We start from the raw sequence: 26,205 nt of genomic DNA, 5'->3' as shown, positions 1-26,205 counted from the left end.
TAGAATGAAACAGTCCCTTTTCAAGTTTCAATCATAAAGTACACTTCACTATTCTCAACAGTATAAGGTTTTGCCAAGAGAAGAAAACCATTTGCAAATTTTAAGCTGGTTTATGAATGAAAGCACAGGTAAGAAAATAATTCATGTCTGCTGGGGTGAGAAAAATGGGAAGGAGTTTAAATAGTCAAGCAACAGGGGGTATCTGTCAACACAGGCACCTAGTGGGAGGGTCAGGGTGGTAGGCAGCTGTATTTCTTGGTTAGTTCAAAAGAATCTCAAAGATACCAGAAGGAAGCATCCTTTAATGCAATCTAGTTGTTCAAATGTTTTGTCCCTTGTTATACTTTTTTCTGCCAATTCCAATTTCCCTGTTGTTATCTGGTTATAATTCTCTTCCCTCTAAGCACAAGGATGGAATCAATACCACATTGTATGGCAAAATGATTGATCCAGAAATAAGACTATGATTGGGGTCCAGCATGGTAGCCTAGCAGCTAAAGTATTCTCCATATGGAATCCCATATGGGTGCCAGATCTAATGCCAGTGGCCCTTCTTCCCACCCAGCTTTCTGCTTGTGGTCTAGCAAAGCACTCTAGGACAGCCCAAAGCTTTGGGAACCCTGCACCCACATGGGAGACCTGGAAGAAGCTTCTGATTCCTGGCTCCTGGCTTCAGACTGGCTCAGTTCCAGCCACTGTGGCCACTTGGGGAGTGAACCAACGGACAGATGATCTTCCTCTCTGTCTCTCCTCCTTTCTGTATATCTGCCTTTCCAATAAAAATAAATAAATCTTTCAAAAAAGAATCTGATTGATTGAAGCTAAATTCAAATCTTTCAAAAACATTTCTTATTTTGAGACGATGAGGATGAGTTCTGTATTATTTTTAGTTGCAAACATCAAACATGTCAATTTAGAGTTTGCTACCATCATTCTTGCAAAAAAGCAGAGATACAGAAAAAGGAAATATACTGATGGTTTTTTGAGTCTTGGTTGATCCATTCCCTACTTAGCTAAAATAGTTTGAATTACAGCTTCTGTCTCTTGCAAGCAAACGAATCAGCCTAACAATTGTCCATGTAGAAACTCTACAAAGAAAAAAAGTAAACAAATAAAAAATAAAGCTATTAGGAAGAAAAGCAATGTAATTTTAGAAACACTGGTATTAATTATATAATATCTAAAACTATTTCTTCAGCTTACATTCAAGGAAAAACGAGACTGTGGTTATGTTTTACAAGCAACGAAATGTGGTATCATAGCAAAGTAGGAGATCCCTCTCACCAAAGAGCGGCAGCATAGTGCTATCTGTCTCAAAAATAGCATGTGAGCACAAAACTTCAATCCAGACATGTTTAAGTCTCCAACAGAGTCCTCTCCATTACTTCATCATTAATGGAAATGACAAAAAATGTATGAAGAATTCCTTCCAGAATGTGAAATGGATATTATTGCATTTAAATGGATGTCATATAAAAATAATTTACTTTAATCAGAGTTCAAACTATTTCTGTAATGGAATGTATATTGTTAACCTTAGGGATTTCTTCATTTAGAGGAGAATGCATTTTCAGTAGGTATCTATAGTTTTTATGTAAAATAAACCCAAGAAACTAAATAAGTTGAAAATGCAACCAGGTGTGAGTGACTTAAACAAAACAAATTATGCCAAAATAAATTACACAGCTGTGTTTTACAGTTCCAAGAAATTTCAACATATATTCAGGCAGTAGGGGCTCAATAATACTCAAATTACATTTTCCTCTGTCTTTTGTCCTTAATTTAAGGCCAATTTATAAGAAAACTGAAGACATGGCATAGCTAGTTACATATATTTATTTATAAATATTGTTTAGTGAAAATTTCACATGATACTCTGCAGTCTTTGATATGACTTTTTTTTTCAAAATACTCTGTTTTAGCCATGAAAATATATATTTTTAAAGTTTTTGGTTCCATTTCTAGGCACATATTTTACGGGAAATAACATAAGCTAGCAAGTAGTAAAGAACTAGTTTTGAACTTTAATCAGGTCAGTTGAGGCATTATGGAATTTTTACAGTTTAATTGTTTATGTTTACTCCAAAATTCACATTGAAACATAATCCAAAGTGAACAATATTAAGGGCAAATATCTTAGGAAAAGGTGTGGTCATTAATTCGTGCCTTCACAAATGGATTAGGGCTTTATAAAAGGACTTGTAGGGGTGAGTTTATGCCTTTCATTTCTTTCACCTTGTGAAGACTGTACCCTTTGAAAGATGCAACAAGAAGGCGCCAACTTGAAAGCAGTGCTCACCTCTCACAAGACTGTGAATCTATTTATTTCTTGATCTTAAATTTTCCATTCTTGACAAATGTGAGAAATAACTTCAGGTAGTTTATTAATTTCTGAGTGTATGGTATTTTTGTTACAGCAGCAAAAATAGACCAAGTAGTGGCCTTAAAGATGTTAAATTTTCTCTTTAGCTGGTCTATGAAATCATTTTACAAGGACCTTTTACATATTGCTAGGCATATTAGATTGTATTAAAAGTAAAACACCCTAGTGCATTATTTTCTCAACTTTCTACCAAGATCCAGAAATAAGTTTCTACATATATTGCCTTCTTGATATACTTTTACTTCTCAAATTCTGAATCCTCATTTTAGTGTAGTATTTACAATATCTTCACCATAATTACTATTTCCAAAACCTTTAGCTAATCTATAAGATCACAAATGAAAACAGAAAATATTTAGCAAATATCTAACAAAAGTCTATAAAATTCTAGCACAAGAAAATACAATGAAGGATTCATCTACATAAGAAAATATGTGTAGGGCCCGGCGCGATAGTATAGTGGTTAAAGTTCTCGCCTTGCATGAGCCAGAATCCCATATGGATGCCAGTTCTAATCCCGGTGGCCCCCGCTTCCCTTCCAACTCCCTGCTTGTGCCCTGGGAAAGCAGTCCAGGATGGCCCAAAGCCTTGGGACCCTGCACCCATGTAAGAGACCAAGAAGAGCTCCTGGCTCCTGGCTCCTGGCTTCAGAGCGGTCAGCTCCAGCTGCTTGGGGAGTGAACCATCGGATGCAAGATCTTCCCCTCTGTCTCTCCTCCTCTCTGTATATCCACCTTTCCAACAAAAATAAATGAATCTTAAAAAAAAAAGAAAACATCTGTATCATGGTCTTCTCATGTTCCTGAGATGAGGGAGGAAGTAGCCAGATTATGAAACCAATGGGGTCATATAAAAGAATGTGACTCATCTTCCTCTTTGGTGGAAATCTGCCAAGAGGGCAGGGTTGATAATATCTCATTAAAACATAAAAACACTAGAACAGTGGTATCTTATGAAAATATAAAGCAGGTCAAAAACTTAGTTCTTGTCCTGGGACTAGAACTGTCACATAGTAGGCTAAGCCTCTGCCAACAATGTTAGAATCTCATATGGGTGCCAGTTCATGTTCTGGCTACTTCACTTCCAATCCAGCTACCTGTTCATGGCCTGATAAAGCAGCAAAGGATGGCTCAATTCCCTGGAATCCTGCACCACATGGGAAATCTGGAAGAAACTCCCGGTCCCCAGCTTTGGATCAATCGACCTTTGAATGCTGCAGGCATTCGGGAAGTGAATCAACAGATGGAAGATCCGGTGGGGGTCAGAGACAGGGAGAAAAGTCCTTAGATAGGCAAAGAAAGAAGAATTAGTAGGGCTCTGTCTGAAGATAGTATTTCAAAATCAATGCCAGATGCTGTGAAATGTCAGCCCTCTCTGAGATTTTTACAGCTTCATCATAATCCTCAAAAAACCTAAGTTGTAGGCCCGGTGCAGTAGGTTAGTGGCTGAAGTCCTCACCTGGCATGCACCAGCTTCCCATATGGATGCCTGTTTGTGTTTTGGCTTTCCCACTTCCCTTCCAGCTCCCTGCTTGTGGCCTTGGAAAGCCTTAGGACCTTGCTCCCAAATGGGAGACCTGGAAGAATCTCCTGGCTCCTGGTTTCAGATCAGTTCAGCTCTGACTCTTGCAGCCACTTTCAGAGTGAATTGGCAGACAGAAGATCTTTCTCTTTCTCTCCTTGCTGTAAATCTGACTTTCCAATAAAAATAAATAAATCTCTCATTTAAAAAAGGTAAGATGCTGGAAGGGGGTGTATAGATAATCCCAGCTAAGAGAACTGTGTTCTGCTTTCTGGTTGATGATATCTGAAAAAGTGGCAGAGTATATATATATATATATATATATATATATATATATATATATATTGCATAGTAACTGAACTCAGTTCACAAAGTAAAAAATTGGCTCATCTAGAAACATCAGGCCTTAGGACTTCTTCATATTAGTAAATATGAGTCTGATTAGGAAAAATTCACAAAGATCAAACATATCATTTATTTTTTAATTTTCTAATACCACAGATCACATTTTAATGGCAAAAATATTTTTAGACATTTCATGACTGAAGTTATACTGTACGCTTAGCTGCTACGCTTCAGCACAAATATATTCATCCCTATCACAAAAAAATAATAATATGCAAATCAATTTGCCTCAGTTTAAACTACTGACCTGTGGATCCATTTACTATGTTTTATTCTGTATATTGAAAGCTTCACCCAAGAGGGGTGAAGAAATATGCTAGCAATGCCAGTAATGAGAACTTGAGAGGCAAATACGTAAAATCTGAAAGAGTTAACTAATAAGCCTGGCTGAAATAGCCCCTAGTAGGAAATGTGACTGGATGTGACCAGAGAGGGAGAAAGAACAGAACCAACTCCTTATTAATATGATTAATATGAAATCAATAGCTGTGGAGAAAAGTAGAAAAGAATAGTAACCACAGAGGAACATAATTGGCACTACTTGGAAGAACTTCACATGGTCCCTTACCATAAGGTTAGTATGTAATTCAATATAAATATGTGCTCTATGTGAATATTTTGAGTGGGAGATTACTGTGTTAAAGGCAAACAGAAAGTAGAAATGCTATATAACCACTGTTTCTATGACTAAAATTCTCAGACAAGAGTATTATTTGAAAATATACAAAAGCAGTACAAAGCTTCTAAGAGAAAATCAATAAAAATTTCAAATAAGAGGAGACTATTATACGCCTATGGAGAACCTGATGACAGTTTTAAATAGATTAAAATATATACCTCAAAAATCTGTCATTTTATAATGAAATTAAATGGAAAAAAACACTTATGCTATTCAATTGTTAACATGTATAGTTGCTTCAATTTTTGAAATTCAATAAAAACAAAGTATTTAGTATGATAACCATTTTACACAAATAAAAACATAGTGTTATGAAATTAGATTTTATGTGCTTTAAGCAAAGCAAACAGAATAGAAACAAAAAGGACAATTGATTAGGAACTGGAACAAGGGGGCAAAAGGGACATTCTCCCTTGTAAGGAGAACAGGAGTTAATGATGCCAATATATTTCTTTGATATTAAACTAGAATGAAAGCAAATCATAATGTATGCCATCACTATATTATCAATCATAAGACTTTAGGTTTAAATTATTTTCATCAGTCCATCAGTTCCAGATTTCCTGATTTCTATCTGGAGAGCTCCAATAAAACTCAATACTGCCCAGGATCAGCCATCTAACTTACAGAGCTCAATGCAAAATATAAATGAAGGACTCTTAAAAGTTTTGAAGAATTTCAGAATAGAAATAATTATGAATTAAAGAATGGTTCCTGCACAGACTATACATGCAGTAAACTGATTATAAGTTTAGAAGTTTAATAGTAGCATGAACTATCAAGATTCAAACATCCACTAATGTGATTTGAATCAGTAGCTGAATCATAAAGTAAGCTCTCTTACGGGACTTTCAATGATTCCACAAGATCTTTTATCAATATATTTTAGAACTTGTATTAACCTAAGGACTAGTATCAAAGATGGATCAAAAAGTGACTCCTACATTAGTCTAACTGGGCATGGTAGTTTCTGGATCTTAACCAGTTTCATTTGACATGATCCAGATTTTTTAATTTTTCTGCTCTAACAACAGCGGTTGATAACACTGCATTGCAATCTTAGATTTTAATTTCCCTACTTGTTGGAGATTTAAAGCATCTTTGCAACTATATAATGGCCTTTAAACTTTTTAATATCTATTCCAAAGCATTTTTCTCTTTTTGAAATTTTAAGAATGTGTTGAAGAAGTGATTCTAACCTATTTGGTAACGGTTTTTTCATACATGAAATTTGTAAATTCGCCATTCTCATTTTGGTATTCTATTCACCTACGTTTAATCTCGGCGAGCCTATGGTGTTAGTTTCAACTCAGAAAGCTGCAATATCAAATTCCGAGCCAAGACAATACAAAATAGTGAGTAAGGAAGTGGGAAACAAGATGATAAGGAAGGAGCCAGATAGACTATATAGTATGGTAAAACTACATTTGAAAAACAAAATAAGGGAGGGGGTTACACCCCAAAACTTAATAGCTAAAGTATTTTATAATTCAGCTGATTATCATTATGAATGATTCTACTAATACCAACTGTATTAAGTAAGTGGGTGGTTTTCAATTCAGCTGAGGGCTAGAGGATTTGAAATGATTATTAATGGTACTACTCAGCTTCAATTTTTAAAAAATCCTCATCCTTCAGTAGACAGGACTGATCTTGTTTTCAAAGCATTAGCAGAAATCCAGGAAAGAAATAATTTTCTCCGAAAAGCTTTCCACGTTTCTCCTTGTAGCAACTTTACCAGATTCACAGTGCGAAAGGATGGAAAATAATCTCAAAGTAAGCTTAGATAGATACCAACAAAACTAGGCATCAAGAAGATGTAAAAATTGCATTGATTAATATTATAAGTCCACTAAAGGATATTCAGGCAAAGGAGCATATTCTTAAATTACAACAGGGAAAGTTGGGCCAGGTGCAGTGGCCTACTGGCTAAAGTTCTCACCTAGTATGTGCCAGGATCCTCTGTGGTCACCGATTCAAGTCCTGGCTACTCCACTTCCCTCCCAGTTCCTTGCATGTAGCATAGAAAAACAGTAAAGGAGAACCCAAAGCCTTGGGACCCTGCACCCACATGGGAGACCAGAAGCAGCCCTGAGTCCTGGCTTTGGGTTGGCTCAGCTCTGGCTGTTGTGACCACTTGGGGAGGGAATCAGCATATGGAAGATCTTCCTCTCTGTCTCTCTTTTTCTCTGTAAATAGGACCTCAATAAAAATAAATAAATCTTTTTTTTAAATTATGGCAGGGAAAATCAACATAGCCTTTAAACTAAAAATCAAGAAAGATGTCTTATGTTCAGAAATATACAGAAAATATTTACAAGGAATCACAAAAGTTAATAGAACTTCCCTCAAGCAGATTTTGAAAGATGTAGAGGCGTGGACAGGAGGCACTCTTTTCAGTTTAAGATGTTTAACACTTTGATATAAAAGCTAATGCACACCAATTATTTACATAAAATTATACAAACCATAAATAATACATTTTTACAAATATAAATAATTAAAACTGCCTCTTGAGAAAAGGCTCATTTTATCAAAAGTACAAGCAAAAACAGTTTTCAAAAGAGCTGTGACATTTTCTTCAGCACAAGTTGGAAAACCAATATCTTTAAAAGAATATAAATACCATGCATGAATTATTTAAGAAGTGTATTTACAAAATGCTTTAAAATATAATTTGTGCATGATGAGAATAAATCAGAACTATCCAGCATTTCTCAATTCTTTTGAAGCCAAAAAAAGCCAAGAAGCTTTATTTTTAATATGGTGGCACACAGACTGATACTCCATAAAGAAACATCAACAGAACAAAGGATTTTAGGCCAAAAAGAGTCATTTCATAGGAATGTAAGATAACAGAATAGGGTAAAGACAGGTTAAAACAGAGAAGGATTAGCTGAAGAGAAGCACAGAACAAACAGGAGAGGGCAGGGGATGGCAGAGGGATTCCTGGAACCCCATGGACTAGGGAAGCAGCAGAGACAGCAAAGCAGGACTGCAGTGAACAGATACCCCAGCAGCAGTCGGAGCTACACAGGCAGTCAGGAGGAAGGAGATAATGCCAGGAAACTTAGTCAATGAATCCAGCCACAGAACTATGGTTCTTGCTGAGTTTTTAAAAAGTGATCACAAGCAGAAACATAGTGGCTCAGACTCCCACCAGTGCCACATTATGTGTGATGTTGAGTTCAGTGAGGGACAACAATAAGCTCTGCAAGCACTGAGCCAGGACAACAATCACTCCGGCACATTGCATTGCACTGGTCCAACTAGTAAAAAAAAAATACCAACTTGGATTTTCATGGATTCCATCCAAAGCAGGTCTGGGTTGCCCCCAGCTATAATTGCCAGCAGGTTCCTGAAAGGAAAGGATAGAAAAAAATCCATACAACAGGTGGGCACCACTAACAAGCCAGGTGAGCTAAGATATAATCACAGATGGTGTCTCCCTAATACTGGATAATTCTGGAACCAGGAGCAAGAAAAAATGCTGAGCAGACGATGTTGCAGCCACAACACAGGATCATGGGGGCAGAGTGGTGACCAGGAAGCTGTGATGGTGCAGGTGATGGCAGAAGTATAGCATGGCAGCCCAGGAAAGAAACCTGCTGGAGGGAGTGGCACAAGTGACAGCAAATGGAGAACTGGGTACTACAGAGGATCAATAAAGGACATGTAGGCTTGTGGATGACACAGCTTAAATAACGACCACAAAGAAAGAATCCACCAATCAGAATTGAAACGGCCAAGTGCAAAAACAGAGGTGCAGGCACAATGAGTGAGGTTACTGATGCCTCCCCTAGAAAGGAACAAAAGATTATGTCAGCCTCAAAGTTAACTGAGGAACGCATGGAGGAACTACTGGATATTTCTTTTCTTTTCTTTAATATTTATTTTGATTGAAAGGGCAGATTTTAGGGAGAGGGAGAGACAGAGAGAAAGATCTTGCATCTGCTGGTTCACTCCCTAGGTTGCAGCAATGGCTGGAGCTGAGCTGATTCAGGAGCCAGAAGTTTCTTCTGGGTCTCCCGTGGAGTACAGGGTCTTAAGACTTTGGGTCATCCTCCACTGCCTTCACAGGCCACAAACAGAGAGCTGGATGGGAACTGGCGTAGCTGGGACACAAACCCACAGCATATATAGGATCCTGGTACTCAAAAGTTGAATTTAGCCACTGAGCCATTGCACCAGACCATGGGGAAATTTTTTTACTCATTATAAAGCTCTTTAAAAATGATGAGAAGTACATGCAGAACTTCAAGGAATAGGTTACAAGAAAATGGTAGCACTGAAACACAATCAAAGTGAATTATTAGAAATGAGGAACATAATGGAATGAAAATGAAACATTCAGTAGAAAATGTAAATACTAGCATGAATGAGGCAGAATAAAGAATTTCTGAATTAGAAGAATCTTTTGTAATAACACTGAAACAGTCAAAAAGCTGAAAGAAGAACTGAGTAAAGCAAAGAAAAGCTTCCAAGATTTAAGGGACATCATCAAAACATTAGACATAATAGCTATAGGAGTTCCTGAAGGCATGGAAAGGGAAGGTGATTTAAAAGTTGCATTCAATGAGATAATATTTGAGAACTTCCCTAAAATGGAGAAAGAATTGAGAGACAAAATATAGGAGGGACACAGAACAATAAATAGAGTCCACCATAAGCAACCCTTACCATGACACATCATAATCAAGTTCTCTTCAGTTGCACATAAAGAAAAGATAAATATTCATGTGAGAGAAGTAAAATTATACAGGAACCCCAACAAGATTCACAGCTGACCCCTCAGAGAAAACTACAGGCCAGAAAAGAATGGAGTGACATATTGCAGATTTTAAAGGGAAAAAAATTGTCAGCCCAGAATAATTTACCCAACAAAGCTTTCCTTTGTCTTTGGAAAGAAAATATATTCTTCCAAAACAAACAAAAGCTGGAAGATTTTGTCTTTACCAGACCAGACCTACAAATGTTGCTTGAGGATATGACAGAGAAAAAAGGTAACTCACCATATCCAAAGGTAAACTTGAATAATACCTCAGCCTAAATTTAAAAAAAGGAGGGAGGGAGAAAAACAACAGTCATTAAAACAAAAACTGCTAAAAACAACCAGTCATTGTCAACATTAACCCTCAATGTAAATGGATTAGACTTAAATGACATAGATTAGTAGACTGGATCATAAAACAGGACCAATCAGCTGTTGCCTACAAAAGACACGTATCATCAACAAAGATTCACAGAAACGGAAGCTGAAAGGATGGAAAATGATATTTCAGCCTATTAAGGAAAAAACAATAATATAAATTTGACTTTGATGTGAAAAGCATTAAAAAGTGGAAGGACAACACATAATAATCAAAAGATCCACTCAGCAAGAAGAAATCACCACAATAAATGTGTATGCACCAAATGACCAGGTGAAATAGTATTTAAAGCATTTAAAGGGAGAGGCTCCAATACAATAATAGTAGGTGAACTTCAACACTCCACGAACTTCAATGAGCAGATCCACAACAGATTCAGCAAGAAAGCAAGAGAGCTCACCCAGACAGTAGAATAAATGTCATTAATTGATATCTATAAGACTTTGTTTCCTACAGGCACAAAACAGACTTTTTTTTTCATCAGTACATACATTCTTCTCCAAGATTGATCACAAGACTCAGAACATTTTTAAAAATTAAAAATCATACCATGTATCTTCTCAGACTAGATAGAAACAAGAGAGCAACAAATCATAGTATCTTAGAAGATATGCAAATACTTGGAGACTAATTAATATGTTGCTAAATGAGCAACGAGTTATAGAAGAAAACAAAGACGAAATTTTAAAAATTGCTTGAAATGAATGAAGGCATTAACACACATATCAAAACTGCTAACCAAGACAATATTAAGAGCAGAGTTCATTCCAGTCAATGCTTATGTAGAGAAACTAGAAAAGCATGAAGTAAATGAGCTAACCATGTACTTGAAGGAGTTAGAAAAGCAAGAGCAAAGCCATGTGAAGATTAGCAGGAAAAAAGAAATAAACAAAATAAGGAAAGAAAGAAACCATTTGGAAACCAAAAATACAATAGAATCTTAGATCAACCAAAGAAACAGCTGCTTCTCTAAGAAAATCAACAAAATATATTCCCCACTAGCCCATCTAATTAAAATAAGGATGGAGAAGATATGAACCAATAGAATCAGAGATAAATAAGGAAATATAACAATACATACCTCATACATGCATAGAATAGTCAGGAACTATATGCTAACAAATTGGAAGCCCTTGATGAAATGGACAGATTTTTGGACGCTTGCAATTTACCAAAATTGGATCATGAGGCAATTAATAATCTGAATAGCCCATAACCAGGACATAGATTGAATCTGTGGTCAGATCCCTCAAAACAAAGAAGAGACCGGGACTAGATGACCTCATTGTTGAATTCTACCAAGTGCTTCAAGAAGAACTTATGGCAATTTTCCACAAGCTATTCAAAACAGTAGAAACTGAGCTCTTATTTTGTTTAATGTTTGGAAAACTGTTTTCTCATGTTCATTTCGGAAATAATACTTAGTACTGTATAGGTCATGGAGTTCAGCTTCACTGAATAAACAAAAAGAATTAATTAAATATTTGAGCAACTACAATCCATTTAATTATGAATAAACTACATCTGTTACGTCATTAAAGCCACAAAACAAATGCAGTTGTCATTATCTCTCAGCAAATTACTGAAACTAAGTAGTAGAATAGTAAATTTGTAGAGATTTTATATATACAAATATTCATGTGCATAAATTATGTATATATACATATATATATATATATATAAAGGCAGAGTTATACAGAGGAGGAGACACAGACAGAGAGTCAGAGAGACAGATAGTACATCTGTTTATTCACTCACCACATGACCACACTCTCCAAAACAGAGCCAATCCAAACTCAAAAGCCAGGAGCTTCTTCCAGGTCTCTCACATGGGTGTAGGGGCTCAAGGACTAGAGCCATCTTCTGCTTTCCTAGGCAATAAGCAGGACATTAGATCAGAAGTGAAGCAGCAGGCACACAAACCCATGCTACATGGATTGCTGGCACCAAAAGTGGATATTTAATTCATTCTGGCATGGTACCAGCAACTAAAAATAATATTTATTTTTATGTTCCATTGTATGCTTTTTAAAAATTTCAAGCATATTCTTTGTGTTTGTTTGAAACTGGTTGTTTAAAATCTTATTCATGCAGACATCCCAGTATATCAAGCACATAACTGGCTGTCTTTCCACAATATATTAATATGATGAATATTATAGTTCTCTATTATATGAAGATTAGAAGTACTAGGAATGTATTAAATCATTTCAATTCTTACTAAAAATTAATGTTAACACATTATAAATAGTGAATATTACTGCCTATAAAGACTTGTTCCATATGTTATTAATATAATCATTAACTACTTATTTGTTACTGATTAACTACTTTTGTCCTGTTAGTTTATAGCCATTTGCTAAAAACTCAACAAATATGTTTTACTCATTTAAATGATACTATAAGAAAGTTTTCATTGAATGTTTTTTGTTATGCAAATTGGCCTAGAAATTCACCAAGGTCACACACATGCAGTTATTTGGGAAGTCTGGGCTTGGAAACTTTATCATGATTTCTACTATCTCTGTGATGTAGGCAGCATTAATATTTTTATCCCCATTTTATACTTCATAAAAGTTGACAAATTAATTGTTCCTCAGATAGTGAATAGAAACTTTGGTTGTCCTTCCAATCCTAATTTCAAGGTATTAAAATTAAATGGCCTATTGGGAAAGAGAAAAGACAAACAAAACAATACCTTTGTATACTTTACTTTTCAAAGAATAGAGAACTTGATAAAGGTCAAAAGAATTATCATTTTTAGTGATCACTTTCATTAACATCTTTCTGAGACTGCCCAAAATTTATTTTAAAGCCTTCTACATAGAAGAATACTTAACCAAGAGCAGAGAGTAGTAAAATACAATGTTAATCCAAAGACCAAGGAAATATACATTATATTTTATACACACAAGATCCTACAAAGATTACCACAGCTACACAATTTATAGTGAATGCTGCATTCATATCTGATGTAGAGCTCTCAAGTATAAAATTTCAGTAACTAATAAGCATTGGTAGCCACTTGAAGGCTAATTATTTAAATGCTTCTGATAAGTATGTATCCCTGCTTCTCATCTGTTACCACAACTATTTATAAAATATAGTACTGCTGAAAATAAAAGCAGGTGTATAAAAACATTTTTTCACTCTTATTATTTGGAATAAAAAGGAATATTTATATCTATAGCACCTTCCTTCACTATAGCAAAACAATCAATTTCTCTTTCTCTCTCTCTCACTCTCTCTCTCTCCCACAGAGCTTATCATTACTGGTGTTAGTTAGCAACTATATAACTAGAAATCAAACAATGTTTGGGTTACATGGTGTATGTAACATGTGGACATTATATACATAAATGCATACATATGTGTATGCTGAGTGTCATGGAGTCACTCATAATCAACATTGTCGGGCAGAAGGGAAAAAAAGGTCAAGCAACTTAAAATTTCCTTAAGACAAATTCACTGTCTATAAAATCCTTAAAAGTAGTGACAGTGGTGTAGAAATAACCAGATGCTCCCAAACAACACAGAGTTAACCAATCAGTCCTCCTCTAATTTCAGAGACGTTCTAAGATGAAGCTGGTTCTCAGAGAAGTTCAAAAAAAAAGGAAATAAAGAACTTCTCCACAGAGAAAATAATCTCTACCTGGACCAAAAATGGAAGCAATAGTTAAGAGGCTTGGACTCGCATTACAGACAGTTTGTGCTTTAGCAGCGTTAGCAGCTTTAGTAGCTCAGGAATTGTGGGCAGTGCACTCACTCACTGTCTACATGCACCACTTTCTTTATGGACAAAGTGGAACAAAAATAATTATTTTACAGAAAAGTTGGGAGAATTAAACACAAAAGGGTCTAGTACAATACCTGGCACAAACTAGCCTCACAAATTGTGCACATTTCATATTACATGGTGAGATTCTAGAAGCTCTTGAAATGACAAATGAAAGTACACTGATGGATAGTGGTACACAAAATTTTGTGACACTCGGTATAAGTGAAAAACAGCAAAATTAATATTTTTTGTCTGTAATTCACTTTTACAATCTTCAGAGACAGTTATGAAATTTGCAAAAGCTCCATAATAAATAATAATGACTTAAAAGGCAGTAATGTTTATAATTGCAAAATGAGTGAATAAATTAAGTATTGAATATACAACCATATGTAGGGAAGAAAATCTGGAACTAGATTATACATAACAATGGATACAAGATAATAAACAAATAGGCTAATTCACAATTTAAAGCATTCCACAGTCAGGACACATGCTTTTAATAACTATCCAAGGTTTCAAATTCTGCATTATTAGGAGTTTCATAATAATTACTCTATGAATTTACCTTTTAGTTTTTATTCACCAACATTTTAAAGACTATTCCATATACCCAGCACTTATCTAAACATTGGTAAGCCTATATTTTAAAAGCTAGACACATTCTCTACACAAATTAATCCTAAATTCCAAACCAGCAACTAAAAGAATTTTGGGCTGTTTCATTGTTTACTAATTTATTACTTTCTGTGTTATCAAATTAAATATTGTAATTCTGATTACTTACTCTTACATAGAGCAATACTGAATGCTAATCCTTTCCCCAGCAATTAAATATGAAATAGCAACAAAGCATTGCATGTGCCAAGTATAACTAAAAATGATTGCTTTTTTTCCTGTCTTTTCTGATGTTGTTTTATGGCACCATTTAATAGGCACTGGGGTCTCAACTCTTCTCCCCTCCAGTCTTACAATGGGGGGTCTTTCATGAATTTTCACAAGTCCATCATGTTGCCACTGAGGTGTCTCCCAACAGTGTAGAAGATTATTAATAAGAAACTACGCTGTGAGTCCATCCTTGCATTGCATGCATGAGGACATACTTCTCTCTGTTTTTATGAACATACTAATTTCCACTACACTTCCATTATGCATCCCCTTGGGATCTGAAGTGTTAAGTCTAAAATATTTGTCAGAGTTTCTATGAACATTTAATTTTAAGAGATGTCTTACTTCTAGAAATATTTATAGAAAATCCTGTTACCAGATGCTTTCTCAAATGGAAATCTTTTACATGGGCCAAAAGAAACACATATAATATTCTGAGTTAGTTCTCTTTGTGTTTAATATATAATGAAATTCAGTAAAATAAGAATGGTTTGGGGGCCTGACATCATGTGGAATGAGATTTGCCACTCTTGATTCTGTGATTTGATGTGCTGAGGAAGAACTTTCTTTCAGCTTTGTCCTTAAGCTTTTCTTTTTTTTTTTTTTTTTTTTTAAATCTATTTTATTTTCATTACAAAGTCAGATATACTGAGAGGAGGAGAGACAGAGAGGAAGTGGAGCTGCCGGCATTAGAACCAGCAGCCATATGGGATCAAGGCGAGGACCTTAGCCACCAAGCCACGCTGCCGAGCCCAAGTCCTTAAGCTTTTCTTAACGACTGCAGAAATGTGACCTTCCATCTGGTTTACCAGGTGACCAAAGTCTCAACTCCTGTGAACTCTGTCTCTACAAATGTCTAAGAATTTAAAATGAAATATACCCAAGATTATTGTATTATTACACAGCCCTGTTTTAGGTGTGTATTAATATTCTCAATTTTAATATAAATTATTGACACAATATTCTACACTGATTTATTAAAATCAATTCAAAGTGGATATTTTGGTAATAAAAATTGCATGCATTCAAACATAATGAGAAAACTTTGCAATTACTCACCTCAGAAATAATATTCAAGGACTTAAACAAGTCTTCAAAGTTGTTATTGATCAGGTAGATCAATATTTTATTTAATATTTGCATTTATATTTCAAAAGACTTGGCTAAAATACATTTTTAATTTTTAAAATGTAAAAATTGGGCCCGGCGGCGTGGCCTAGCGGCTAAAGTCATCGCCTTGAAAGCCCCGGGATCCCATATGGGCGCCGGTTCTAATCCCGGCTGCTCCACTTCCCATCCAGCTCCCTGCTTGTGGCCTGGGAAAGCAGTTGAGGACGGCCCAAAGCTTCGGGACCCTGCACCCGCGTGGGAGACCCGGAAGAGGTTCCAGGTTCCCGGCTTTGGATCGGCACAGCACCGGCCCATTGCAGCTCACTTGGGGAGTGAATCATCGGACACAGGATCTTCCTCTCTGTCTCTCCTCCTCTGTGTATATCTGGCTATAATAAAAAATGAATAAATCTTAAAAAGAATATAAAAATTAACCAGAATCATATATTGATCTCTCAATGATCAAGTGAAAACTAAGTTTTCAATAGTAAGAACAGATATTTAGAACAGTAGTTAAGACACTAGTTAAGACATTTGTATCCTCAGGCCCTGCAGGTAAGCGCAAGAAGCATGATAGGAAACAGCCCAGAACAGGCCATGGAAAGTTTCCCACTGGCATACATTTGGCATGGGTCAGGGGCAGACCAGGATGAACCAGTTCACACTATCCTCTGATGAATCAGAACACTGGAACAGAGTATGGGTTGAGCCAGGTACGGTTGCGAGAAAAACCAGTGCACATTACAGAACACCAAGGTGAGGTCGCCTGTACCAGATGTGACCTCAGCACCCAACCAGCATAGGTGAGAACCAGGGAGGAAGGGGGCAGAGCCGGCAGAGGGAATATTGCAGGGGCTCCCCTGCTGAACAGCTACTCCCACTGGAGAGCATGAGCTGGGATGGGGGCAGACCTGACTAGGCAGGACTACAACACCCGTGCGCCTCATGTGGACTAGATCAGGAAAAAGCCAGGCTCGGCTGATTGTTACTACTGGTGCAAACAAAAATTAGAGTGGGTGAGGGTTGTTTGGACTTAGTCACAGCTTCAGCTGGAAGAAGCTGGCACTGGGGGCTAATTCTGTCAAGTCAAACCACAGAACTACCTAGAGAGTGCATAATCTGGGAGTGGGAGAGGCCTGGGAGGGAAATAGTGGGCTCCTCCCTTTTCGGTTACCCTTCCCACTGCAGGACACAAAAACTAGGACAGGGGCTGGGGTGGCTAGACAGACCCAACAGCATCTGTGAGGGCTGAATAGTGGAGCTGGTTAGATGGAACTAGGCTTTAATACCCATTGACATGTATGAGAACTGAATGGGGTGTGGGACAGACTGGACTAGTCTACTGCACATACTGGCAAACCAGGGTAGGGGGCAGGTCTGGTGGTGGTTATTGTGGGTTGATCCAACTAGGCTGCAGCTCCCACTATTTTATGCGAGGGCCAAGTGTGTGCTGGGCAGAATCAGGCTGGACTGCAACACCCATTGGTTCCAGTGGAAGACAGGGATGGAAATAGAACCAACCCAGTAATTGCAACCACCAGAGGATTGGGGCAATGGACTGTGCCGGGCCCTGTGCTTGCTAGAACATACAAGAATCTGGTCTGAGAACACCTCAAAGTTTCTTTGGGGATCTCCCCAATCGAACTGCTGGACTCAGAACCCTAACCAAGAAAAGACAGAAGACAGAACAGTTCAATCAACTATGTCAGCCATATGTTGGCAGTGAAAAACTGGGCAAACGGAGACTCTATGATGGACTATGTCAATCAGTGGATTCTTCAAAGACCTCATTGTGCTTGGAGTGGCAAGATTGGCAGCGATTCATAACTGGTGAACCATCAAAACCACTTGAGCAAGACCCTCGGAGCATGCCCCACATCCGAGACCTGGGGTGGGTGGGAGCCTGGGTGGGGCTTCTCCTTTAATATCCCCCTTTAAACATGAAGGAAACAATATGGAAATAATAGTCTTACCCACTTTGCTATAGCCCTTGAACCTTTTTACCCTAACTATGTAAAGATTGTCAAAAATTTAAAAAAAAAAAAAAGGAACCAGGGCTGGGAGCAGGAATAGTAGAGGTTCACAGAGGTTGCCGCAGGTAGGCCATAGCACATGTCAGTGTGGCATGAGAGCTGGGGCTGGGGCAACCCAGGTCAGGCAAGGTTTCAGTACCCACCAACAGAGGCAGGAAAACTCAAAAATTTACCTCATTCACCTTCTCCCCAAACCCCAATCCTCTTCATCCTATGTGGAGGCCCACATAGGTCTGCAACACATTCATGTTTGTAACAAATATTAAAACAAAATTTTTAAAATAATAATCTTTAAAAATTGAAAATAATTATTTGGAACTATTCTGGAAGAAGTTAATAAACAATAAATACGTGTAATATATATATGAAACATTTTAAAATGTCCATTTATTATGGGAGTTTACACAGTATGTGTCTTGTATAATTGACACGAAAATAATTGACGTATTTGTCACACAAACTTAAAATAAAGTGATATAAGAACCATAGATTTACTTTCTTCAAATATTCATCATGATGCCTAGTGTCATTGCTTATACCTTTACTTGTCATTTTCTTTGTCTAACTCAGCAACACAGCATATGTTTAGTGAAAAAACAAGCAGTTAATAAAAGAAGCAACGACTACACACATTGACTAAGTATGTGGCATTTCCAATGAGAAGATGTGACAAAACAATAGCATAATAGAAAAATTTTAAATCAGAATGCTTTGTATTAAGTAATCTTGTACTGCACAATGACGTTTTTTGTCAAAAACACAACTTATATATGACTGGTTCTTCATGATATATTTTGGGTGAAAATTTCTATTATCTGATGATGTAACAGAACTGTACTGTATTACTAACATGTCTGCGATGAAGCTGATGTAAAGAAATCAACTACAGTGCCACTCATAAAAGTAACATACACATTGGGCCCGGCGGTGTGGCCTAGCGGCTAAGGTCCTCGCCTTGAATGCACCGGAATCCCATATGGGCGCCGGTTCTAATCCCGGCAGCTCCACTTCCCATCCAGCTCCCTGCTTGTGGCCTGGGAAAGCAGTTGAGGACGGCCCAAGGCTTTGGGACCCTGCACCCGCGTGGGAGACCCGGAAGAGGTTCCTGGTTCCCGGCTTCGGATTGGCGTGCACCTTGGGCCATTGTGGCTCACTTGGGGAGTGAAACATCGGATGGAAGATCTTCCCTGTCTCTCCTCCTCTCTGCATATCCGGCTTTCCAATACTAATAAAAAAATCTTTAAAAAAAAAAGTAACATACACACAATTATCTAGAGCATGTATTTCCCATCTGTTTACTCAGACTCTCAGTCACTGCAGCATAAAGATGTATAATAGATAAAGGATAGATAAAGTGAAAGGTTTGACTGTGGAGGTGAAAGGAAGAGAAGCTATTTTTATTTATTTTATTTTTTATTATGCCTCCTTCACTCTAACACACTCAGATTCAGTTTAAAACATTATTATGGGTTCGGCATGATAGCGTGGTGGTTAGAGAGTAGTGGGAAGCGGAGCCACTTTAGCCACTAGGCAATGGCTCCAGGCCCGGGAAGTACGAATTTTTATATAGGGGCCAGCGCTGTGGCCTAGCAGCTAAAGTGCTCACCTTGAACGTGCCAGGATCCCATATGGGCACCAGTTCTAATCCTGGCAGCTCCACTTCCCATCCAGCTCCCTGCTTGTGGCCTGGGAAAGCAGTCTAGGACGCCCAAAGCCTTGGGACCCTGCACCCGCGTGGGAGACCTGGAAGAAGCTCCTGGTTCCTGGCTTTGGATCAGTGCAGCACCGGCCATTGTGGTCACTTGGGAGAGTGAATCATCGGACGGAAGATCTTCCTCTCTGTCTCTCCTCCTCTCTGTATATCTGGCTGTAATAAAATGAATAAATCTTAAAAAAAAAATTTTTATATAGAGTAGTGAACAGTCTCAGGCCAGGAATTTCAGGGATTCCAAGAGGGGAGAAATAAGAGCCAACTGTCATCAGCACTACTGCGGCAGCCACCTCCAATAGGCCAGGGGCAGGTGAGTGAAATGGCCCTGGCCAATCAGTCTTTCTTTAAAACAACTTGACCCCCACCCTGGTTCACACCCAGGGCTCTGTCTTTGGCCACCATCTTGATCACCACGTGTAACCCAGTGAGCTTGACTCTGTCAGTTGCCATCTTGTTGACTTAGTGCCCTCCTCCTCCCTGAGCCCCACAAAGATCTTCCATCAACTGGTTCACTCCCCAAGCGGCTGCAACGGCCAGAGCTAGGCTAATCTGAAGCCAGAAGCCATGACCCTCCTCCAAGTTTCCCACCTGAGTAAAGAGGCCCTGGGCTAGAGTTAACTTCTACTGCCTTCTGAGGACATCTGCAAGGAGCTGGAAGTGGACCAGCCGGGACTAGAACTGGTGCTCATATGAGATGCTGGTATTCAGAGGGAGGCCTAGCTTACTATACTACTGCACCAACCCCAAAGGCTATATAGTTTTTTGTGTTTTAAAGTAAACAGAAAATTGTGAATTAACTGAGATGAAATTCAAACAGGAAAGGAAAAATACATATTGGATATTTGACCATGTATATTTTATTTAAGGTAGTAGATTTATTATATTAATGTAATCATTTGAAAATATGGAATAAACTAAGTAGAGCAATTTCCAAAACTATTCAAGAAAATTCATTTTACGTAGTCTGATAAAACTTCTTTGATAACAACATCTAAACATGTGTTAAAACAGGTAATTCCAACATGGTGTTGGAATAATTGCATGGCAGGTCTAGTGTTGCGGAACATCTGGTTAAGCCATTGCTACAAGGCACACACCCCCATCAGAGCACCTGAGTCCTGGCTGCCACTTTCCAGTTCAGCTTCCTATTAGCAAATCTGAAAAGGCAGGGGAAGGTGGTCAAAGTGCTTAGGTCCTGGCATGGGAAATTCTGATGAAGCTCTGGGCTCCTGGCTTTGTCTGGCTCGGACATAGCTGTTGCAATCTTTTGAATAATGAACCACAACTGAGTTAACCAGCAAATGGAACATTTTCTCTCTCTCTGCCTTTCAAGCACATATCTTGAGAAGCTTATGATTATTTTTTATTGCTAGTAATTTGTGTGTGATTTCTGTACATTTTCTTTAACCAATTCTAATATTCTTCAGGATGAGAACTAAAAACTCCAAATGTAGCTATTTTAACAGTTTAAAACAATGTGGGTTAGGGGTTTTTTGTTTTGTGTCCAATATCTTTCTTTTTTTAAGATTTGTTTATTTTTAAATATTCACAAAATATTAGATGTGTGATTCTGAGATTTTAGTTCTGACCGAGGAAAGAGTGTTAATTCTAACATGCTACTTAGTTTGATATTTTCTGTTTGAGTCAGTGCCCAAGCTGGATCAAGAAATATTTGTTTCATTAAGAAAGAACTAAAATCTCAGAATCACACATATCTAACATTTTGTGAATATTTATCGTTTCTTGTAACTAAAGAAGTATGCTAAGGATTCAAATAAAAACATATAAGAGCTGAGCATGCATCGTATTTTAAAAAGCAACGCATAACTGGGACCAGCATTGTAGCCTAGAGGCTAAAGTCCTCGAATTACATGCGCTGGGATCCCATATGGCCACCAGTTCTAATCCTGGTGGCTCCATTCTAATTCCGCGGCTCCACTTCCTATCCAGTTCCCTGCACGTGTCCCAAAGCCTTGGGACCCCTGCACCTGCATTGGAGACCCAAAAGAAGCTCCTGGCTTCGGATCAGCTCAGCTCCGGCCGTTGCAGCCAATTAGGAAGTGAATCAGCAGATGGAAGATCTTCCTCTCTGTCTCTCCTCCTCTCTGTATATCTGACTTTCTAATAAATAAATAAATAAATCTTTCAAAAGAAGCAATGCATAACTACGAAAAAGCAGTTTTCTTTAAATTCAATACGCTTCTGAAGTACAGCGGAACATAAAATACAGAACTTAGGAATTCTGATTACATAACTTTAGAATCAGTAAGGACATCTCACAAATCTCTGTTCATTGTAAAAGATTTGAAAAATATTAAAACCTAGTGAAAAAATCAGCCATTTGGTAAGCCTCAATTATTATGCACAAATGGTATTAACCTAAACTAATCCATAGAGATACAGATTTGATGCGGTTTAGTCTAAAATTAATTATATGTTTTTAGAATATACAATAATCTTAAAATACACTAATATGTATTCCTCAAATCTATTTTTATTGAAATTAATATTTTTTCTGAAGAAATATGAATTAGAGTAGAAAATCAAGAGATGGAGAGAGCAGCAGAATATAAAATATGTGACAGACAGTGAAAAAAGAAGAGGCACTGAGAGAGCGCTTTCCATAGCTACCAGCAAAACTGTGTTCATGGCACCGATCTTTCTCCACAATTAACCATGTAAGGGAGAGGTCTTAATAGGCTGAATCTATGCCTTTAAAGATAAATTTATTTAGAAATTGCAGTGAATTCAGCTGATGCTTAGTAATAATCTTCATTACTATTAAGAAAAAATAGACTTGAATTTACAACTCCAAATAAAAACTGCTGATAAGCTTATATTATTATATCATGATTTGTACAATGCATTCTTAAGGAATGCAGTTATGCTCACTACTTATGAAAGTGTATACTTTTCTCCTAATTATACCATAGCATATGAATGTAACTAACCAAAATGCAGTTTTTCCAGTTAATATATGTTTGGTTAAATACATTGGAAAATAAAAGTTTTTTTAGATTTATAATTTTCTTAATCTGCCATAATCTGCAATGATTTAGTGCACAGTATACAATATTGTAGAATATGGTGTCCTAATTTTAAAGTGACATAAAATCTCTTGTCCAGTGCTGAATCAAATAATGTAAAACACACTTTCGTTCATTTATTTAGGAATAGATGCTCTGTCCACAGTTTAAACAAAGGGAAATAAAATAGATGAAAATCTTCCTATCCGTCTCTCCTCCTCTCTGTATATTTGACTTTCCAATAAAAATAAATCTTTTTTAAAAATGATTATGTTGCCACACTGTAGGCTAAAAAAGTGTTTTAAGAACATTTAAGGTAGGTTATACAAAGCTGTGCTCAGTTATTTAAATATAGTAAGTCATGCCAACTTGCAATCTTTTCCATTTAAAAGAGTTTACCAACATGTAGTCCCATTGAAATTTAAGGATATCTGGAGTTGACTTTTTTGAAGAAAAAAATGGTATTAAAACAAGCTGATTTTATTATGGGATTGAGAGCTCTGAGCTGAGGGTCAGGTGAAGAGCCCAGGTACACAGAGGCAATCTAGTCCAACGCTGCACTACTTTCATATCCAAGCAGATGGGATAAAACAATCATTTTAACTTGTAACCCAGAGAGGGCGTAGCATGGTAGCCTAGTGGCTAAAATCCTTGTCTTGCAACCACCAGGATCCAAGGGGAATGCCAGTTCATGCCCCGGCTGCTCTACTTCCCAATCAGCTCCCTGCTTTTGACCTAGGAAAGCGGTAGAGGATGACCCAAAGCCTTGGGACCCTGCACCTGCATGAGAGACCCAGAAGAAACTTCTCATCGGCTCAGCTCCAGCCATTGTGGCCACTGGAGGAATCAACCAGGGGACAGAAGATCTTTCTCTCTGTATCACATTCTCTCTGTATATCTGCCTCTCCAATAAAAATAAATAAATCCTTAAAAACAACAATAGTCACCCAGAGAAACTACAAAGTTCTGATAATATTCTATTTGAATTTAATCTTAACATATTTTTATTTTTTAATTGTAATAAAATGTATGTGTTAAATTACTATCTAAGTATTTTTAGTATATGGCTAAGCAGCATTAAGAATACCTGTATGAAAAATTACAATAGACATGAGACAGCTGAATAATACCCTTTAACCATTTTAAAGAGCAGAGCAGCCACTTGTGTATAAATTAAACTTGAAACATCAATGAAGTAGTCACAGGATGTGGTTAAGAATTTGCATTTTCTAACATATTGGTCACTCAATACCATGTCAATTAACTCCATGCTGTTGTACATTGTTGTTGATGCTGAGTTGTAAGTTTCCACTACAGGGGATGATATTCTGCCAGCTCTATTTTCAGACCAGGGATGGTCTCCCAATGAAACTGTTGAACTTATCTGGACAATAAGATGCTGGACTCTACGCATGGTACATGCTTGCAATGAGAGAATCATGACTGCAACAAGGTGGAGCAATCCAACATGTGGAGAGGGGATGGGGAGGGTTGGGGGAATCCCAGAGCCTATGAAACTGTGTCACAAAATGAAATAATAATAATTAAAAAAGAATACCTATATGGCTTTACATCCATATCTGAAAGCATTTTATCTTGCAAAATTGAAATTATATTTATTAAATAATTCCCTGCTTCCCCCCACCGCACTTTCCGCTTTATGAGTATGACTATACCAGGTAACTCATATACATAAAATCAGAATTTTTTTCTCTTTGTGATAGCCTGATTTTGCAAAGCTTAATCCTCAATATTCCTCCATACTGAAGCATATGTCAGAATTTTCTTCCCTTTTATGGCTGGATCACACTTTATTGTAGAAGGTAGAAGACAACAACATACTCATGTTGATTGTGAATATCAAGACAAACAAGCAGCAAATCAAACAAACCAAGAAGAAGCTCTCTGTCACTGATGTTGCTCAAGTCAATACAGAGAACACCTGGTACCATAACAGAGGACATAAGACAGAACAAATCGATCAACTACCCTAGCCAAAAGTTGGCAGTGAATACTTGGGCAAATAGAGACTCTAAGATGGACTATGTCGACCAGTGGAGTCTGGAGAGATTTCGTCATGATTGGAGTGGCAAGACTGACAGCAATACAGAACTGTTGAACTATCAAAACCACTTGAGCAGGACCCTCGGAGCATGCCCCACATTGGGGTCCCTGGGATAGTTGGGAAACTGTGTGTGGCTCCTCCCCTAATCTCTCCCCTTTCCCCCAGGTACAGGAAGGAAAAAAGAGAATGTCCAAAAAATGGTCTCACCCACTTTCCTCTAGCCCTTGACCCATCACATCCTAATCAAATAGGTAAAAATTTTCAAAAATAAAATTTATTCAATTAAAAAATAAATAAATAAAGTCAATACCCTAATCATATCTGATGGAGAAAAGGAGTGGATGTGCTTGGCTACTGCTGCTGATGCTCTGCATGTTGCCAACAAACTGAGATCATCTAAACAGATTTCTCATTCTAAATAAACGGTTTTCACCATTTAAAAAAATCAAATAATCTCTAAAGATTTCTTCTAGCTCTCACATTTTATGAATCCTGTTGCCTCCAGCTTGTCATTACTCCCTTGATCTTTCTTTAAAACATTAATGGAACTATCCAGCTAACAACCTGAAGCATTTAGTAGTGCAGGGGAAAAAAAACTAATTAGTTTGGGGAACTCAAAAAGAAAGCTACAGTTACAGATTCAACTCTTTTTTTTCTGACAATGCCATGGGATTTTTAATTTTCTTTTTAAGATCTGTGTTGAACGTGTGGCTGTTGCTGAATACCATTGCAATAATGTAAGGAAAAACAATGTAGGGTTATAGAGCTTGGGGAGGGAGCAAGGGTAGGTGGAAGGAAGAATCTCTATGCCTACAAAGCCATATCAAAAGAGGAAGAAGAAGAAGGAGAAGAAGAAGAACCTGAGGAAGAAGAAGATGGAGGAGAAGGAGAAGAGGAATTTAGTTACTTCTTCAAAAAGCAGAGTAACAAGTATCAGAGATCTTCCATCAAGACTCACTCTCTAAATGCACAAAATAGCTAGCACTTGGCCAGGCCAAAGCCAGGAATCAGCAACTGGTCTCCTCTGTGGGTGAAAAGGACTCAAGCATTTGTCCATTGTCACTTGCTTCCCAGGAGCATTATCAGGAAGCTGGATAAGAAGTGTGTGTAGCAAGGAATTGTATCAGGCACTCTGACATGGGATATTAAGAATCCTGAGTGGCCACACTACACTCTCTTCCTATATTCCCCAACCCACCTCCCCCGAGAGAAACTGGACATGTGGGGGGGGGGGGGGCGGGAGAGGGGAGCTGGCCTGAGGAGGACCCCTTTCCCATGGCATTAGATGGGGAGGACAGCTGGGGTCCCCCACCATCCCTTTTCTTCATGGACCCAGCCCCCCAATCAGTGTTTGAGCCCCCCACTGTCCTGTGCACCCCTCGGTGAATCCTTGGTGATGATTTTGGCAACTTCCGGAATAAACAACGATTCCCATGGGCCTGGCTCCCCAGGGCCC

The 26,205-nt window shown here is 37.7% G+C and overlaps 1 long non-coding RNA gene across 1 annotated transcript in view; it reads right to left on the bottom strand.

Annotated features, from left to right (window-relative positions):
- Window positions 1-26,205, bottom strand: part of LOC131480217 (uncharacterized) — a 262,851-nt gene that overhangs the window by 168,632 nt on the left and 68,014 nt on the right. Inside the window, exon 2 of the long non-coding RNA XR_009245343.1 lies at window positions 11,897-12,004. This is a non-coding gene — a long non-coding RNA (uncharacterized LOC131480217). The remainder of the gene's footprint in view (window positions 1-11,896; window positions 12,005-26,205) is intronic.

This window comes from Ochotona princeps, chromosome 4 (assembly GCF_030435755.1).
Source record: "Ochotona princeps isolate mOchPri1 chromosome 4, mOchPri1.hap1, whole genome shotgun sequence".
Lineage (NCBI taxonomy): Eukaryota > Metazoa > Chordata > Mammalia > Lagomorpha > Ochotonidae > Ochotona > Ochotona princeps.
Note: the sequence above shows the minus strand (reverse complement) of the source record. Positions and strands in the feature narration are given on the sequence as shown.